The sequence below is a fragment of the Ascaphus truei genome, chromosome 13 (genome assembly GCF_040206685.1).
Source record: "Ascaphus truei isolate aAscTru1 chromosome 13, aAscTru1.hap1, whole genome shotgun sequence".
Lineage (NCBI taxonomy): Eukaryota > Metazoa > Chordata > Amphibia > Anura > Ascaphidae > Ascaphus > Ascaphus truei.
The window spans coordinates 43,596,930-43,607,145 of NC_134495.1; the positions used below are offsets into that span (position 1 = coordinate 43,596,930).

Genomic DNA, 10,216 nt, shown 5'->3' on the forward strand with positions numbered 1-10,216 from the left:
GAGCAGTAACAGGAACCGAGGGGTGAGACCAGGGGAATTCCCGAGCTGTCATCTCGCGGGCCAGCGCGAGCAGTAACAGGAACCGAGGGGCAGCGGGGACCTGAGGGGAAGCGGAGTGGGGTAACAGTCAAGGGAGTGAAGCGCGGGCAGCCAAGGGAGTGAGACAGGGACACCGCGTGAGAAGCAGCAGCCATTAGTTACCCTGCAGAGAAGGAATGGCTCCATTTCGCGTCACGCCCAATTGGCCAATCAGCCAGGAGAATATTTTATTTATTTATTTAATTTAAAAAATTTTTTTTTTTGCTCAGAGCAGTGGACAGAGCAGGGGGAAAAAAATAGCTGGCCACCGGCCAATTTCCGTTCGCACCTGGCGAGTGGGCGACCGGGTTTGTCGAGCACTGTATATATATATATATATATATATCTTATACTATATTAGTGAAAGCACTGTATGCCTGCCTGCCAGCCTGCCTGCCAGCCTGGATGTCCGGTGTCCCTAGGGGAAATCTGATTGGTCCCTTGGCCCGCCCCTGCACACCTCTCATTGGCCTGAGGCGGAGTGACGGGCCAAAGGACACACAGGGACACAAACACACACACACACAGGGACACACACAGGGACACAGGGACACACACAGGGACACAGGGACACAAACACACACACACAGGGACACACACAGGGACACACACAGGGACACACACAGGGACACACACAGGGACACACACAGGGACACACACACACAGGGACACACACACACACACAGGGACACACACACACAGGGACACAGGGACACACACACACACAGTAGGGGGGGGGGGTGTACATTAGCAGCATGTATAACCCGGGGGGTGGGGCTCACATACCCGCCGGTCCCGGAGCCTCCGCCTCCGCCTCTTCCTCCCCGAACATCAGCCTCCACACCCGCGCGCGCACCTCCTCCTCTCCCCGTGTCTCCCTGTTTCCCGCGCTTTCAGCCCCCCCCCCCCGGCGCCGCTACAGTCAGCGGGGGAGCGAGTGCCCGGGACACAGCGGGGGAGCGAGTGCCCGGGACACAGCGGGGGAGCGAGTGCCCGGGACACAGCGGGGGAGCGGCCACAACACGCTGCCTCCCGCCTCAGATCCACGTGGGACATTCCGGACGGGTGAGTGAGCGGCTCTTCACCTCCCCTCACCCCCCTTCACCCAACCCTCACCCCTTCACCCCCCTTCACCTCCCCTCACCCCCCTTCACCTCCCCCCCACATCCCCTCCACCCCCCTCCCCCCCCCGGCGCCGCTACAGTCAGCGGAGGAGCGAGCGCCCGGGACACAGCGGGGGAGCGGCCACAGCAAGCTGCCTCCCGCCTCAGATCCACGTGGGAGCTTCCGGACGGCTGAGGGAGCGGCCAGACGGCTGAGGGAGCGGCCGGACGGCTGAGGGAGCGGCCGGACGGCTGAGGGAGCGGCCTTCACCTCCCCTCACCCTTCACCTCCCCTCACCCACCCCTCACCTCCCTCCACCCCCCCTTCACCTCCCCTCCACCCCCCCTTCACCTCCCCTCCACCCCCCCCTTCACCTCCCCTTCACCTCCCCTCCACCACCCCCCCCCTTCACCTCCCCTCCACCCCCCCCTTTACCTCCCCTCCACCCCCCCCTTCACCTCCCCTCCACCCTCCCCCTCCACCCTCCCCCTCCACCCCCCTTCACCTCCCCTCCACCCCCCCTTCACCTCTCCTCCACCCCCCCCTCCCCTTCACCTCCCCTCCACCCCCCCCTTCACCTCCCCTCCACCCCCCCCTTCACCTCCCCTCCACCCCCCCTTCACCTCCCCTCCACCTCCCCTCCACCCCCCCCTTCACCTCTCCTCCATCCCCCCCCCCTTCACCTCCCCTCCACCCCCCCCCTTCACCTCCCCTCCACCCCCCCCCCTTCACCTCCCCTTCACCTCCCCTCCACCCCCCCCTTCACCTCCCCTCCACCCCCTTCACCTCCCCTCCACCCCCCACCCCCTTCACCTCCCCTCCACCTCCCCCCCCTTCGCACCACCTACCCCCCCCCTTCGCACCACCTACCCCCCCTCTCCCACCACCTCCCCCCTCCCCACCCACCACCTCCTTCCCACCACTTCCCCCCCTCCTCCCCACCACCTCCCCCCTCCTCCCCCTTCCCACCACCCCCCCCCCCTTCCCACCACCTCCCCCCTCCTCCCCACCACCTCCCCCCCCTTCCCACCACCTCCCCCCCCCTTCCCCCCTCCTCCCCACCACCTCCCCCCCTTCCCCCCTCCTCCCCACCACCTCCCCCCCCTTCCCCCCCACCACCTCCCCCCCTTCCCCCCCACCACCTCCCCCCCCTTCCCCCCCACACCTCCCCCCCTCCTCCCCCCTTCCCCCCCACCACCTCCCCCCTTCCTCCCCCACCACCTCCCCCCTTCCTCCCCCCAGTGTGTGTCATTGTTACAGTGTGTGCCTGTGTATTGCAATAGCTGTGTGTGTCAGTGTGCCTGTGTATTACAATAGCTGTGTGTGTCAGTGTGCCTGTGTATTACAATAGCTGTGTGTCAGTGTTACAGTGCCTGTGTATTACAATAGCTGTGTGTGTCATTGTTACAGTGTGTGCCTGTGTATTGCAATAGCTGTGTGTGTCAGTGTGCCTGTGTATTACAATAGCTGTGTGTCAGTGTTACAGTGCCTGTGTATTACAATAGCTGTGTGTGTCAGTGTTACAGTGTGTGCCTGTGTATTACAATAGCTGTGTGTGTCAGTGTGCCTGTGTATTACAATAGCTGTGTGTCAGTGTTACAGTGCCTGTGTATTACAATAGCTGTGTGTGTCAGTGTTACAGTGTGTGCCTGTGTATTACAATAGCTGTGTGTGTCAGTGTGCCTGTGTATTACAATAGCTGTTGTATGTCAGTGTTACAGTGTGTCTGTGTATTACAATAGCTGCTGTATGTCAGTGTTACAGTGTGCCTGTGTATTACAATAGCTGCTGTATGTCAGTGTTACAGTGTGTCTGTGTATTACAATAGCTGCTGTATGTCAGTGTTACAGTGTGTCTGTGTATTACAATAGTTGTGTGTGTCAGTGTTACAGGGTGCCTGTGTATTACAATAGTTGTGTGTGTCAGTGTTACAGTGTCTGTGTATTACAATAGCTGCTGTATGTCAGTGTTACAGTGTGTCTGTGTATTACAATAGCGGTGTGTGTCAATGTTACAGTGTGTCTGTGTATTACAATAGCTGCTGTATGTCAGTGTTACAGTGTCTGTGTATTACAATAGCTGCTGTATGTCAGTGTTACAGTGTGTCTGTGTATTACAATAGCTGTGTGTGTCAGTGTGTCAGTGTGCCTGTGTATTACAATAGCTGTGTGTCAGTGTTACAGTGCCTGTGTATTACAATAGCTGTGTGTGTCAGTGTGCCTGTGTATTACAATAGCTGTGTGTGTCAGTGTTACAGTGCCTGTGTATTACAATAGCGATGTGTGTCAGTGTGCCTGTGTATTACAATAGCTGTGTGTCAGTGTTACAATGCCTGTGTATTACAATAGCTGTGTGTGTCAGTGTTACAGTGTGTGCCTGTGTATTACAATAGCTGTGTGTGTCAGTGTGCCTGTGTATTACAATAGCTGTGTGTGTCAGTGTTACAGTGTGCCTGTGTATTACAATAGCTGCTGTGTCAGTGTTACAGTGTGCCTGTGTATTACAATAGCTGTGTGTGTCAGTGTTACCGTGTGTCTGTGTATTACAATAGCTGTGTATTACAATAGCTGTGTGTGTCAGTGTTACCGTGTGTCTGTGTATTACAATAGCTGTGTGTGTCAGTGTTACAGTGCCTGTGTATTACAATAGCTGTGTGTGTCAGTGTTACAGTGTGTCTGTGTATTACAATAGCTGTGTGTGTGTCAGTGTTACAGTGTGTGTCTGTGTATTACAATAGCTGTGTATGTCAGTGTTACTGTGCCAGTGTATTACAATAGCTGTGTATGTCAGTGTTACAGTGTGTCTGTGTATTACAATAGCTGTGTGTGTCAGTGTTACAGAGTGTCTGTGTATTACAATAGCTGTGTGTGTCAGTGTTAGTGTCTGTGTATTGCAATAGCTGTATGTCAGTGTTACAGTGTGCCAGTGTATTACAATAGCTGTGTGTGTCAGTGTGCCTGTGTATTACAATAGCTGTGTGTTAGTGTTACAGTGCCTGTGTATTACAATAGCTGTGTGTGTCAGTGTTACAGTGTGTGCCTGTGTATTACAATAGCTGTGTGTGTCAGTGTGCCTGTGTATTACAATAGCTGTTGTATGTCAGTGTTACAGTGTGTCTGTGTATTACAATAGCTGCTGTATGTCAGTGTTACAGTGTGCCTGTGTATTACAATAGCTGCTGTATGTCAGTGTTACAGTGTGTCTGTGTATTACAATAGCTGCTGTATGTCAGTGTTACAGTGTGTCTGTGTATTACAATAGTTGTGTGTGTCAGTGTTACAGGGTGCCTGTGTATTACAATAGTTGTGTGTGTCAGTGTTACAGTGTCTGTGTATTACAATAGCTGCTGTATGTCAGTGTTACAGTGTGTCTGTGTATTACAATAGCTGTGTGTGTCAGTGTTACAGTGTGTCTGTGTATTACAATAGCTGTGTGTGTCAGTGTTACAGTGTGTCTGTGTATTACAATAGCTGTGTGTGTGTCAGTGTTACAGTGTGTGTCTGTGTATTACAATAGCTGTGTATGTCAGTGTTACTGTGCCAGTGTATTACAATAGCTGTGTGTGTCAGTGTTACAGTGCCTGTGTATTACAATAGCTGTGTGTGTCAGTGTTACAGTGTGCCAGTGTATTACAATAGCTGTGTGTGTCAGTGTGTCTGTGTATTACAATAGCTGTGTGTGTCAGTGTTACAGTGCCTGTGTATTACAATAGCTGTGTGTGTCATTGTTACAGTGTGTGCCTGTGTATTGCAATAGCTGTGTGTGTCAGTGTGCCTGTGTATTACAATAGCTGTGTGTGTCAGTGTGCCTGTGTATTACAATAGCTGTGTGTCAGTGTTACAGTGCCTGTGTATTACAATAGCTGTGTGTGTCAGTGTTACAGTGTGTGCCTGTGTATTACAATAGCTGTGTGTGTCAGTGTGCCTGTGTATTACAATAGCTGTGTGTGTCAGTGTTACAGTGCCTGTGTATTACAATAGCGATGTGTGTCAGTGTGCCTGTGTATTACAATAGCTGTGTGTCAGTGTTACAATGCCTGTGTATTACAATAGCTGTGTGTGTCAGTGTTACAGTGTGTGCCTGTGTATTACAATAGCTGTGTGTGTCAGTGTGCCTGTGTATTACAATAGCTGTGTGTGTCAGTGTTACAGTTTGCCTGTGTATTACAATAGCTGCTGTGTCAGTGTTACAGTGTGCCTGTGTATTACAATAGCTGTGTGTGTCAGTGTTACCGTGTGTCTGTGTATTACAATAGCTGTGTATTACAATAGCTGTGTGTGTCAGTGTTACCGTGTGTCTGTGTATTACAATAGCTGTGTGTGTCAGTGTTACAGTGTGTGCCTGTGTATTACAATAGCTGTGTGTGTCAGTGTGCCTGTGTATTACAATAGCTGTGTGTGTCAGTGTTACAGTGCCTGTGTATTACAATAGCGATGTGTGTCAGTGTGCCTGTGTATTACAATAGCTGTGTGTCAGTGTTACAATGCCTGTGTATTACAATAGCTGTGTGTGTCAGTGTTACAGTGTGTGCCTGTGTATTACAATAGCTGTGTGTGTCAGTGTGCCTGTGTGTCTGTGTATTACAATAGCTGTGTGTGTCAGTGTTACAGTGCCTGTGTATTACAATAGCTGTGTGTGTCAGTGTTACAGTGTGTCTGTGTATTACAATAGCTGTGTATTACAATAGCTGTGTGTGTCAGTGTTACCGTGTGTCTGTGTATTACAATAGCTGTGTGTGTCAGTGTTACAGTGCCTGTGTATTACAATAGCTGTGTGTGTCAGTGTTACAGTGTGTCTGTGTATTACAATAGCTGTGTGTGTCAGTGTTACAGTGTGTCTGTGTATTACAATAGCTGTGTGTGTGTGTCAGTGTTACAGTGTGTGTCTGTGTATTACAATAGCTGTGTATGTCAGTGTTACTGTGCCTGTGTATTACAATAGCTGTGTATGTCAGTGTTACAGTGTGTGTCTGTGTATTACAATAGCTGTGTGTGTCAGTGTTACAGTGTGCCTGTGTATTACAATAGCTGTGTGTGTCAGTGTTAGTGTCTGTGTATTGCAATAGCTGTATGTCAGTGTTACAGTGTGTCTGTGTATTACAATAGCTGTGTGTGTCAGTATTACAGTGTGTCTGTGTATTACAATAGCTGTGTGTGTCAGTGTTACTGTGCCTGTGTATTACAATAGCTGTGTATGTCAGTGTTACAGTGTGTCTGTGTATTACAATAGCTGCTGTATGTCAGTGTTACAGTGTGTCTGTGTATTACAATAGCTGTGTGTGTCAGTGTTACAGTGTGTCTGTGTATTACAATAGCTGTGTATGTCAGTGTTACAGTGTCTGTGTATTACAATAGATGTGTGTGTCAGTGTTACAGTGTGCCTGTGTATTACAATAGCTGTGTATGTCAGTGCTGCAGTGTGTGCCTGTGTATTACATTAGCTGTGTGTGTCAGTGTTACAGTGTCTGTGTATTACAATAGCTGTGTGTGTCAGTGTTCCAGTGCCTGTGTATTACAATAGCTGTGTGTCAGTGTTACAGTGTGTCTGTGTATTACAATAGCTGTGTGTGTCAGTATGCCTGTGTATTACAATAGCTGTGTGTCAGTGTTACAGTGTGCCTGTGTATTACAATAGCTGTGTGTTACAGTGTGTCTGTGTATTACAATAGCTGTGGGTGTCAGTGTTACAGTGTGTCTGTGTATTACAATAGCTGTGTGTGTCAATGTTACAGTGTGTCTGTGTATTACAATAGCTGTGTGTGTCAGTGTTACAGTGTGTCTGTGTATTACAATAGCTGTGTGTGTCAGTGTTACAGTGTGCCTGTGTATTACAATAGCTGTGTATGTCAGTGTTACAGTGTCTGTGTATTACAATAGCTGTGTGTGTCAGTGTTACAGTGTGTCTGTGTATTACAATAGCTGTGTATGTCAGTGTTACAGTGTCTGTGTATTACAATAGCTGTGTGTCAGTGTTACAGTGTGTCTGTGTATTACAATAGCTGTGTGTGTCAGTGTTACAGTGCCTGTGTATTACAATAGCTGTGTGTGTCAGTGTTACAGTGTGTCTGTGTATTACAATAGCTGTGTGTGTCAGTGTTACAGTGTGCCTGTGTATTACAATAGCTGTGTGTGTCAGTGTTACAGTGTGCCTGTGTATTACAATAGCTGTGTATGTCAGTGTTACAGTGTCTGTGTATTACAATAGCTGTGTGTGTCAGTGTTACAGTGTGCCTGTGTATTACAATAGCTGTGTGTGTCAGTGTGACTGTGTGTGTCTGTGTATTACAATAGCTGTGTGTGTCAGTGTTACAGTGTGTGCCTGTGTATTACAATAGCTGTGTATGTCAGTGTTACAGTGTCTGTGTATTACAATAGCTGTGTGTGTCAGTGTGTCTGTGTATTACAATAGCTGTGTGTGTCAGTGTTACAGTGTGTCTGTGTATTACAATAGCTGTGTGTGTCAGTGTTACAGTGTGCCTGTGTATTACAATAGCTGTGTGTGTCAGTGTGTCTGTGTATTACAATAGCTGTGTGTATATAATGTGAATGATGACAGAAGATCAGAATCATTACCTTGCTGCAGCCATGTGTGGGAGGGGGAGGGGGCAGTTAGCAAAACTCCTCACTGATTGGCTGATCCATTTCTTTAACGCAATGGATTCTGGGATTTGTAGTTCATCTCTCTGTAAATAATATTACAGTACAGGAAGAGCAGGACTACAACTCTCAGAAGACGTGTCATGAAGATCACGTGACAAGCAGCAGCCAATCGTTATGCAGCTGTAGAGGAGGCGGTGATGAGAGAGATCAGTTGTGTATCTGGGACTTGTAGTTAATCTATCTGCAAACATTATAGTATTGTATATTGTAAGTACAACTCCCAGAAGATGATTGTATTATAGTATTGGAAGACACTGCCAGAAAGGAAAGGGCACGTCACGGGTAGTAGCCAATCAGTGTGCAGCTGTAGAGGAGGAGGATAGAGGGAAAGGAAGAATCGGGAGAGGGGGCGGGGCCTCTGGCTGCAGTCACGTGATCTTCATATCCTGCAGATTTATATCAGTGATTATAAAATAAATAATAATATAAAGTGAAACATTTCTAAATAAACCCTCAGTATAACGAGTCTCTCTCTAATGACAAATATTAATCACATCCATAAGCAGTTTCTCATCCATACTCCCAGTAACTCTCTCTCAGGGATAAATAAAGCCTGGGATCCTTGCAGCGGTTGCTGAGCCTTGTGAATAAGGAGATGGGACTTTGTCTCAGAGCTGATAGCACAGAATAGTTATACTAATGTAGCCAGGTCCCCTCTCTGCACCGCGGACCCCCTCCAGGTACTCACCGCGGCGGTCGGGAGTAGAGTGGTTGGTCGCGGGGGAGGTGCGGGGGCGTGTGCGCGCATGGCGCGCGCCTCGGTAGGTGTGGGAGGGGTTGCCAGATATGGTGCGGCGATTGCGGAGGCTCCGGCGGCTCGGCAGAGTGCAGGGCGCCGCCATGTTTTTTGAAGCTGCTAAAGTATCAAATAAAGAAGGAGACCCCAGTATTCCTGATGGGACGGAGTCATCCAAAACAAAAAAGCGGAAAAAGAAAAGCGGTTCTTCACTTACCGTGGAAGGAACAGACACGTCCGCAGATCCTGTGGAGGTAAAGGGGGACCGAGTTGCCCTGCAGCCTAGAGAAAATGGAGAATTCGTCCTGCGGTTAACCGAATATACAGAGGGCCCAAGGCAGAAGTCGTGTACCCCCAAGAAGTGTCTGTCCGGTGCCAACAGTGAGGAACCCTCAACCAACCATCCCAGGGAAGTGGAGCCGGAACCAGTGAGTGACGATCCCTTGACCAGCCCTGAAGATGCCCTGAAAAATGCCAGGCATGACTGTAATATGCTCCGTGAACAATTGAAACAAAAGGAAGATGGTTACACAGAGCTACAGAAAAATAACGTGAAGCTACAGGAATATGTGCTCGCAATGTACTCTTTAGCCAGGACAGAATTGGACGATCTCAAGACTGAGCTAGATACGGCAAATGCTACTATTTCCACCATGAATGAAAAGCAGAGCCAATCTGATAAAATGGTGGCTACGCTAAAGCGGAAGTATGAGGAGGCACTGAAGCAGATGACAGTCTTCCAGCAAGAGGTTCACACTCTTCGCATAGAGCTGAATGCCTCACAACAGGAGGTCAACAGTGTCCGGATAGAGGTGGACGTATCTCAGAAAGAGGTTCAGACACTCCGCAGAGCACTGGATGCCTCACATCATGAGACCAACACCTGCCGCACAGACCTGGAAGTTTCCAGAAAGGAACTACACAGTCTCACTGAGGAGCTGGAAAATTTCTAAAGAAACGATTGCCAATCTTAATACAAATCTCCAAGTCTCCCAGAAGGAGCTTCAGACCCTCAACCTAGAGAAGGATGTCTCACGCCAGGAGACTGTCAGTCTCAAAGCAGCGTAAATGGAAGGAGGACTGCAAAGAGGCCCTGAATAGTACAGAGACTAAAAAAGGAGAACATTTAAGATTACAAAGAAAAAACGTCAAACCCAAAGAAGAAAATTTTTATTTGACAAACGACGTCAAGGAAAAGCTGCACGAGCTTAAAGAAATAAATAGACTTTTGGAAGGTGAGAAGTTTGAAGCAGAGCACCGACTGCAGAACCAACTGCAAGGTCTGCGTACGCACCTCAAGAAGGCAGAGGAGAAGCAGCGAACTCTGCAGGATTACAATCTGCAGGCTGTTAAAGAAATTCAAGTGCTGCAGGAACGTCTGATGACCCAGTATGTCCCCCCGCAAAGCAGCATGAGAAACTGAAGGCTACCCTGAGCATCACCAAAGAAACGCTAAAAGCCAAGCTTAGAACCCAGGTGACGCAGCACAAAAGGGTGCACAAGAAGGTCCAGAAACTGAAACAAGTAACTGTGGCCCAAGCAAAGAAGTTCATAGTGCTTCACAATGCAATAAAAATGTGGAAGCAAGCTCAGAGAAAGCAAAGCATGCAGATAAATTCCCTGAGAAGAGACTTGCAAG

General features: G+C 48.9%; 1 protein-coding gene across 1 annotated transcript in view; it reads right to left on the reverse strand.

Moving 5' to 3' along the window:
* The window catches only part of LOC142465288 (uncharacterized), a 446,439-nt gene extending 438,666 nt beyond the window's left edge, over nt 1–7,773 (reverse strand). Inside the window, 1 exon segment of the mRNA XM_075569308.1 lies at nt 7,755–7,773. The gene's annotated coding sequence lies outside the window, so the exon portion shown is untranslated.
* Nucleotides 7,774–10,216: the final 2,443 nt, after the last annotated feature.